We start from the raw sequence: 9,772 nt of genomic DNA, 5'->3' as shown, positions 1-9,772 counted from the left end.
TTTTTGTTTTGTTTTGTTTTGTTTTGTTTTGTTTTGTTTTGTTTTTTTTTTTTTTGCCATCTAGGGGAAGGAGTGGAGGAAGAAGAGGGAAATTTGGGAATTCTTATTTCAGATATATGTCCTACTCAAGATCTACCTGCTCTTACTGTGTTCTCTGGAATGTCTGATCTAGATCTAATAAATTGCTTCCAGTCAAAGGATATGAACAAGCAGGTTTTAGAAGAAAACTTTTCTGACATAGCTTCCTTAGACTGAGGACAAAAAAAAAAAAAGATGAATGCCTGAGTCCAACCAAGTCACAGAACTCTGATGACATACTGAGCAGGTGCATCAGATGGAGATAAGGGAGGCAAAGTGCAGAAAACTCTGCTAATGCTCCTGTAACCTTGTTGCAGGTCTTGTTCTATTTGGGCAAAAGAAACCTTTTATGTTCAATGACTCATAAATGTCTCATTTCATCTCAGCATTCATGAACTAAGAGGATGCTAAGGTTGGAGCAGAGCCCACAATACAAAGCAAACCCCTCTACATATTCTCATTCCATCTCATCTCCAGCATATCAAGTTCTCGGTTTTCTCTACTTTTTAATCATTTCCCTAACTATTGTTTCTTTTCCCAGTGCTTGTAAGAGCATGTAAATCTTTTCCTATTTTAAAAAATTCCTCACTTGATCTGAACTTTTTACTAGCTCTCTTCACAGCCCTGTTACCTTTTGTAGCTTTGAGAAAGCTATAAACACAGGGCAGCTGGGTGGTGCAGTGGATAGAGCACCAACCTTGAAGTCAGGAAGAGCTGAGTTCAAATATGACCTGAGACACTTAAGATTTCCTAGCTGTGTGATTTCACTTAACTCCAATTGCCTCAGTAAAAAAAAAGCTATATACAATCAGTGCTTACATTTCCTCTCCTATTGCTCCCTTTTAACTCTGCTGTCTTCCAAATTCATCATTCAATTGAAACTATTTTCTTCACTAATAATCTGTTAATTTCCCAACCTAATGGTTTTTTCTCAGTCCTCATCTTACTTTACTTTCCTGCTGTCTTTGTCAATTTTGATTACCTTTTTCTTCTTACTGTTTTAAGTTTTAGTAGCACTATTCTCTCCTGGTTCTCTTTTTAACCTTTCTTACCATGCCTCCATTCCTCTTACCAACTTCTCTGTTACTGTCAAGGGTACTGTTATTCCACAGTCTCCTTGAGCTGTTCTACCTCAGTTTCCCTGCACTAGTTTCCCTTATTGTCCTGACTGAGTTTCCCTGAATTGTTCTATCTCAGTTTCCTTAACTGTTCTGCCTCAATTCCCTAGTTGTAAAACCTCTCTGGTTCCTTAAGACTGAGTACCATTTGCTCTAAGGTTATAAATTGTCAATGGGAGATGAGAGATAGATCCTCTCCTAGGCTCCTAGGTCCTTCTGCCCTCAAAGAATTTATGATACTGCCCCTCTAAAATATTCCAAGAGATAAGACTATCCCGGATACTTCATTGACATCTTTACTTTTGTTTATTCAAACATCCTGATTCTGGCTTTTAGTAAGAATTTATAGCCTCCCCCATCCTGACAGAACCAAATGGTTCTAAGAAACTTCCCACTCTCAGTGTTCTGACTCCACCCCTGCCTTGGTCTACCCCTGTAGCTGAACCATGTGGGTATATGTGTCATTGTGAACTCATTCGTCACTGGATACTTTGAGACGAGAGTCCTGTCCAGTCAATTATGCTCTCCAATCAATAAAATATTAAAAACTCTAATCTCTATCTTGCCTCAGTTTCTCTGGCATTACAGTACCAACATCCTCCCAGCCTTATGGCCTCCCAACTTCATGTCATTCCAGACATTTTATTTGCACTCACTACACATATCCAATCTACAGTAAATTTTTGTTGTTTCTAACTTCATAACATATCTCATATGTATCACACAGTTCCCATCCTGGTTCAGGTCCTCCTGTCTAGATTATTGTAGTAGCCTTCTGGTTGGTATCTCTATCTTTTCCCTATTCCAATTCATCTTCCACTCAGCTACTGAAGTGATCTTCCTAAAGAGCAGATCTGAGCATGTCACTCCCCTACTCAGTAAAATCCAGTGGCTTCCTATTATCTTCAGTTTTAAAAATGAAAATCACAGTTTGCTTTTAAAGCCTTTTATATCCTGGTCCCTTCTTGCCTTTCCAGTCTTTTATACTTTATTTCCTTTTTGTACTCCATATTCCAACAACTCTAGCCTCCTTAACATTCTTCTCACTTGACAGATTGTTCATCTTCTGACTTGATGAGTGAATATCTTTTTACTGATTATCCCCCATGTCTGGAATACTCTTGGAGCAGCTGGATGGTGCAATGGATGGTGTTACTAGTCCTACAGTCAGGAAGATGTAGAAAGCTCTCCCTCCTCATCTCTGTCTTCTGAAGGTTTTCTTCAAATTCACTTTAAATCTGACCTGCAAAAGACCTTTTGTGGTCCATTCCTACCTCCTTCTCCCACCTTCCCTCTGAGATTCCTTCTTATTTATATTGTATATATATTTTATGTATATGGTTGTTTGCATGTTGTTTCCCTCATTTGGATGAGTTTTTTGTTTTGTTTTGTTTTTTGAGCACAGGGACTATGTTTTTGTTTTTCTTTGTATTCTCAGTGCTTAGCAGCATCTAATACAAAGTAAGCAATCCTAGTTGATCAAAAAAAAAAAAAAAAAGCCAACAAAATATGCATAACAAATCACTAGACAATGAAGAAAATGCAAACATTTACAAAAGAGCCTCAAGCTCAAGGAGTTTAATGAGGGATAAGGCACCAATCATAGAGAACTAAAATACTTGTTATTGTAAAATAAATGTATTGGGTAGGGACAACTCAATTTAGATGATAGGAAGAACTGGGTTCAATTAATTTTCTGATACTTATTAGGTCCATGATTCTGTGATTGTCACTTTAATTTCACTGAACCTTAAGGAACTTCCTAGGATTTATCTACCAAATCATAGATCTTAGAGAGACATCCTAACACTGACAACTTTTCATGTAAATTGTATGTTAGAGAGTTAACAAATAAAAAAACAAGAATAATTAGGGAAAGCTTCCTGGAAAGGGATTTGAATTCAGATATTTCTGACTCCCAGATCTATGCTTATCCTAACTGCCTAGTATAGTAAGAGCTGATGATAGAAAGGATGCTGATTCCTACACTAAGTTCTTGACAGATTTGTGGAACTGGATCTATAACTTTTTTCTGGGAGAGACATGGGTGGTTCTAATGATTCTTCAGGTGAAACATTCATTGACAAAGATGCTGCAAGCCTAGAGGAAAAGCCAGCTCCTCCTGCACATATCCCTTATTTCTAGCTTGCCTTATTAGATGCTTGGAATGGATCTTTTGGGTGACATGAGGCTTTTTCTTTTGTTTTGATCTGGGAGCTCAAGTCTCTTCCAGTTAAAGAGCTCACTCATTCTTTGGCATATTCTAATCTAAGAATCTAAACTGATAAGTATAAACTAAGGGTCATTCTTCACTTTACAAATGGTTAAATAAAGTGGGGTTGACCTCAACACTTCATGCCTCTAGACTAAGAGATGTTTGACAGGGCATAAAGATATACCTCTAGCATGTACCCTTAAGAGATAAGTGAGGGAAGAAGCCCAGTCATGGTCCTTTTCTTGCTCTCCTCAAAGCAGAAACATGTCTATCCTTTCTTTAGACAAGGAGTAGGTTAGAGTTTAGAGATACCTATCTATGCTATTTATCTTAGATGAACACACATTCCAGACAGGCATCAGAAAAATTATTCTGTAAGAATTAGTTGGCTTAGAACAGAAAATAGAGATAGGAATAAGTATAAGAAATTTATTGTAGAAGTCCAGGAAGACGATAATGAGGTACTCAAATACAGTGGTATTACCAGGATTAGAGAAGAAGGGGATATGAAAAAATGAATCAATAATCAAAAAATGAAAAGACCTGGTAATAGAAAGGGATGAGTATTTCAAAGACAATTCCAAAGCAATGAATATATGAAAGCAGAAATAATAAAGTCAAAAGGAAAATCAAGTATTAGAGAAAGATGATAAGCACAGCTTTGGATATGTTAAGCCAATATGTCATCACAAGTAACACAGTAGGTGGCAATGTCTTATAATTGAAGATTCTTTATAATTAAATGTATATAAATCAAAAATAATTTCCAGACTAAAGATAAATCTTGCACTCTTTTTCATCTGCATAATAAGTAAACATAAAATATATGCAATGGACTGGAAAGGAAGAAATATTAAGAGGATCAAGAAGGAAACATTTCTCAACTGCCTACTATATGCCAGAACTTTTAAGCACTTTCCAAATTTTATTTCACTTAATCCACACAATCATTCTGAGAGTTAAGTGTCGGTATTATCCCAATTTTGCAATTAAGGAAACTGAGGAAGATAGCATTTAAGTAATTTGCCTAGAGTCACACAGCTAATAAGTATCCTGGGGTTGGTTTTAATTCAGAGAAGGCTTTCTTTAGGAGGTGCTTTGCAGGAGGCTAGGAATTCTAGGAGGTGAAGATATAGAGAGAATATACTATGGGACTCAGCTGTGCAAAACAATTGATTTGGGTTGTTTATATAGAATTGTGAATCTGTTGTGAACTGGAAGAGTAATACTAAATAAAACAAAAAAGATAGGTGGGATCCAAATTATGGAGAGTTTTAAATGTCAAACTAAGGGTTTTGAGTTAATAAGTACTTAGTATGTGCCATTCAATTCTAAGCATAACAAGGTAATAAGTTCTTTCCAGTCAATTACATATCTCTCCCCTTATAAAGCAGTACTTTTAAAAATGCTACCATTTTATAGTCCAATTCCAAGGGATTGTGATTAACTAATCTGAAGTGGGGTCATATCTAATGCAAAATCAAGTACTCTAATTACATTCTCTCATCCGGTCCTTTCTCTCCTCTATGCAAACTTTTATGAGCTGGGAGTATCCTGTGGAGTTGACAACCTTGGTGGAATCTTCAATTCCTTATTCCCATTCACTCCCCTATCCAATCAGGTGCCAACTCTTGTTTTTACATCCAAAATATTTTTTGTATCTGTTCCCTTCTCTCTATCACATATCAAGGTCCACCCTAGATTAGGTCTTTATCAATTACTGCTCATTTGGCCTCTTGCACTGTCTTTTTAATTGATAGCCCTAAGTTTTTTCCTCTCCAATTTGTCCTCCATACAGCTATTAAAGTGATTTTCCTAAAATTAAGGTTATTTACTCTGCTTCTCTTTTACTCAGTAAATTTCTTTTTGGTTCTAGGAACAAATATTTCATCTTTAGCTCATTCTTGTAAATTTCCATTTAAAAAGTTTTATAATATACATAACTATTAATGAACAAACACAATTTAGAAATAAGTTAATATACAGTAAATATATTGAGAGTTCAAAAATGTTTCACTGAGAAGGCTGGATTATTTTAAAAGTTTGGAGGTTACTGTTATAGAGTATGAACATGTTAACTATAATTTGTAATGACTTCTTTTTAGTTTTCACTTGCTCACCTGGACATATATTCTGTACACCTGCTCATGAAGAGAATGGAGATAAAGTTTTCAAAGGAACTAGCAATACTAGGACATTTTCTGATGGCCTTAGATGAAATAATGACCCAGAGTGGTTTGACTGTTGGACAAGAGACACAAGTGTCATTGCTGGACCACAGGTAGACTTGAGAAGGTGGTCTCAATTGCAGGGAGTCATAAAGCAAAAGCTCCAAACTCAAGGCCTACTGTATGATCCATAAAGGAGAGCAGCCCTATTCTTGAACCTGGTTCAAGTGCCAAGGATTGATTTTCACTGGCTCAAATGAGCTGATTAACATGACTAGAAGCAAATGGTCTACCATCCTTACATGCAATTTGTATTCTAAAACTTCTAATCTGACCACCTTCCCTGCACTTGAAATATCAACACTGAATCTGCCCCAGGAACTGATGCTTCTTCCCTCTTATCCTTCCCCTCGTTCTCCTACTCTCTATGGAGTAGGTAAAGTAGACATTTTCCAGAAATAGTGTGGCCCTAGGCTAGCAAGGATTGAGCCCTGTGACATCTCCCAATCTTGTTACAACTCCGCATTGTCCATGGATAGGGCCATGCTATCAATGACATTCTCACCTTTAGGAATCTCCATGGACTCTTTTTCAGACCCTTTCCTGATGTTTCTTTCCTGCCCTTTTGGTTCTTAAGGGAGAGTTTTAATTTTTTTTTAACTTTTATAAAGAAGTAGAGAAGGTTTTGAACTATCTCAACTAACCTCACTAAGAAACTGTGGGAAAGTCATTTAACTTCTCTGGGTCTGTTTCCTATAATAAAATGGAAATAAGATAAAATTTGTGTATATTTGTGAAAACACAAAAATAGCATTTAAATTTTTAAAAAAGAAAATGGATATGGTTTTGCCAAAGAATGACAAATCATCAATGGCTATGAAAATGAATTATATTAATGTCATTATTAATGACTTAGAATGCTAAGTTTCAACTAATACCCTTTAAATTGGCAAAGATGATGAAAAATAGAAGTAATCAATTTTGGAGGAATTATGGGAAGACAGGCACACTTTTTCATCCTTAGTAGAGTTGAGAATTGTTTCAACAATTCTGGAAAACAATATGTTACTATATGAAAAAGATCACTTAGTTCAGATCCTTTGAACCAGTATCATACTGTTAGGCATATGCTCCAAAGATGTCAATGACAAAAACAAAGGTCCTAGATGCAAAATCAGGGCTTTCTGATAATTGTATTTTGCTGTGCTTTGAGATAGCTTCACATTATTACCAAACATCAGGGGTAGGCTATCCATTGGAGACCATGAGAAATTTCATTTTTATGGGGAAAACAGCTTTGTTCCTAAGCAGAACAATAAAAAGCACCTAGTCCACTTGTTGTAACCAATTATTTCTTAATCTTTTGCCTTTTTCTTTTCCAGAGTATTCCAAAACCTTCTCCCATGTTAGTCACCTAGGGCTTAATATTTCTGAGTTGGGGTCAGAAAGCTTCGATTGAGAGTATGGCAGAGCCCAGCCTGGTTCACAGTGGCATTCTCTCTTGGCATTCTCTCCCCATGATTATGGCACTGATTGGAACAGTTCTCAGAACCACAGATGCTGAGGCCCTGACAACGCTTGTGGTAGCATACCATCTGCTTACCACATTTTGTACCAGTGGCCACAATTTCAAAAGGATTATGACTTTTGCTATGATAGGTTATAGCAAGATCACATCTTTCACCTTTCAAAATGAAGATGCACAGAGCTCTGGAAGTGGGACCTGTGCTTGCCCTGGAGCAGAACAAATTTCCACACTTGTTGAAACCCCCTTTGGCAAGATAACTGGATAGTGCACATCCTCTGGGCAGTCCAAGCCAGAAGCATTTGTCATTGGACACTTGTGATCCTGTGCCCCAAAGTGCCCCACACTGCTGCTTATAAGTGGGGCAGGCCCCATTATAACAGTAGCCCTCCCAGCATGGTGTGCCATTCTCTTTGTATACATTTTCTGGACATTTAGCCTGTCGGCCATTGCAGTACTAGCCAGATTACAAACGTCCTGAGCATTCCAATATAGTTCTCCAGCTGCTGTAAGACGACATGCCTGGCAGCATTCCCCTTCTACACAATCAGCTCCTGGGGCCCTCCTGCAGTTCACAGGATTACAGCACTGGTTCATACATTCCTCGGGAGGGCCACAATCACACTCCTCCCCTTGTTCCACAAACCTGTTCCCACATACGGGCCCTCCCTCAATCTGCTTCAGGTCTGGGAAGTTGTTCAGGCACTTCACTTGGAAGATAGTCCCCCTAAGAAACTTCTGCAGATTGTCCTTGCTACAGCTGCTAAACTGCTTGGGATAGGCATTATCAACCCCCATGGATTGCATGAGACACCCACCTTGCATCTTGCTGACCTCACACTGGCAGCCCTTGATATTTTCATCATGGTCCATGACAAGGTTGTGGCCCATTTCATGAGCTATGGTGGTTGCTAGTCCAAATGGATATGACTCATAGTCCTGGTTCACACCCCCAGAACTTAATGTGCACATGGAACCCAATCTGGCTAGTCCCACAACACCTTCTCCAAAATCCAATGCTGTGATCAGCTGAGCATTATCATGTTGCTTCTTCTTGATTAGATTATTTTCCCTCCATTTAAGGAAGTTGTTCAGGGAAGACTGTATGTCATTGGTAATTGCAGCCTTATTACTTTTGTCCCATATTTCCAGACCAATTAGAACCACACGGAAATTGAGCAGTTGATAAAACTTATCTATTTGGTTCATGACCTCCTTCACCCTATTGCGTATATTCCATAGATTTCCATATTTCTTGAACTCTGTGTACTCCACCACCACATAAGAGCTCTACATAGTGGGTTTCTTTTGAGATGGATCCAGGTAGGGGTATATAGACTGTAGCCATCTTTGTCTCCAGTTTTCCTCGTAGGGAGGCCCTATGGACACCACAAGATCTTTGTTTCTTCTTGAAATACTTTTCCCTATAGACAGCGTGTTTCCCCTGGGCATTGCCATGTCTTTCCTGAATGCTGCCATATCTACCCTGGACTAGTGGCTCAATCAGATGGAAGGTAGACCCAATCTGAAAAAAGCCCCGGATACCATTACAAATGCTGATCCTGACAGAGGAATCCTGTTGCCCCTCCACATGGCCCTGATAGAAACAGTGATTGTCTTCTTTTGGCTGCTCAGTCACCTCTGTGCCATTAGCCAAAGTGTAGGTTTCTGTGTAGTCTGAGCCCACCAGGTACCTGTTTCTAAAGAGGTGGAGGGTGTTGTTATTATCTCTAAGGCCTAGGTAGTAGCGGATGGTCTCAGGATACATAGCTGTATCTGAAGACAGTTTTCTCAGAATCCCTAAAATGGGTAACTGGAGGGGTTCAACAACTTCATATTGTTGCACATGGGGAAGTGGGCCTATGAGTGGAACTTGTGACTCTGAGAAGTCCTGGTTCTTTTCAAGAGAGCTCCTCAGGAAGAAGAATAGGAAATAGAAACAGAAGCTGGGGTGACAGAGGAACATCAAGTAGAGTGGAAAGTATCTACCACCTTCCTGGGGACCAGCACTACCCAACCACCTATGGTGGTAAGGATGTGATCATGCAGAGCATGCTGTGCCTCACTGTGCAGAGTTATGCTTTGCTGAAGTTCCCTCAGCTGTGCTTTTCTCCTGATCCCTCTGTCTTCTCCAGAACCTCCTGCTTTCCTCACTCTTACTTATGCATGAGAATCACACTGACCTCACAAAGGGTTCTTCTCCCAGCAACCCTGTGATGAATTCCAGGTTTAGAACAAATTGAGACAATTATAGTCCATCCAACCTCTTAATACAAAATAAATTTACTTAACAGCATGGAAGGTACACTAGCTTCCATGTCCTCCTTCTCCAGCCTCAAGCTCAATTCATTACAATTTCCTCAGGTTTTGTTGTATTAAATGGATAAAATTCTTAAGATCTGTTAAGTTCTACTCAAGAATTGTCATTGTTAAAAAAATAAAATTTTAAATATATATTTTTTAAATTGACACTTTTCCTACAGTATCATTCTCCTTAGGTATCTTGTAACCTCTTTCATTTTTTAAGTATTTGCTTAACTTGTTCATGGAGAACAAGAATTTCCCTTTTTTCCATGTTTTCTTCTTCAATAAAATTCTTGCATCAGAGGCACATATGATCATAGAATTAGGTAGTCTTAGATATAGAGTTGAAAAAGGGCTTGGATAT

The 9,772-nt window shown here is 38.4% G+C and overlaps 1 pseudogene; it reads right to left on the bottom strand.

Annotated features, from left to right (window-relative positions):
• Positions 1-6,914: 6,914 nt before the first annotated feature.
• LOC141545409 (disintegrin and metalloproteinase domain-containing protein 8 pseudogene) lies at positions 6,915-9,308 on the bottom strand (annotated as a pseudogene).
• Between the last annotated feature and the right edge of the window lie 464 nt (positions 9,309-9,772).

The sequence above is a fragment of the Sminthopsis crassicaudata genome, chromosome 6 (genome assembly GCF_048593235.1).
Source record: "Sminthopsis crassicaudata isolate SCR6 chromosome 6, ASM4859323v1, whole genome shotgun sequence".
Classification (NCBI taxonomy): domain Eukaryota; kingdom Metazoa; phylum Chordata; class Mammalia; order Dasyuromorphia; family Dasyuridae; genus Sminthopsis; species Sminthopsis crassicaudata.
This window is presented reverse-complemented; position numbering and strand designations above follow the sequence as displayed.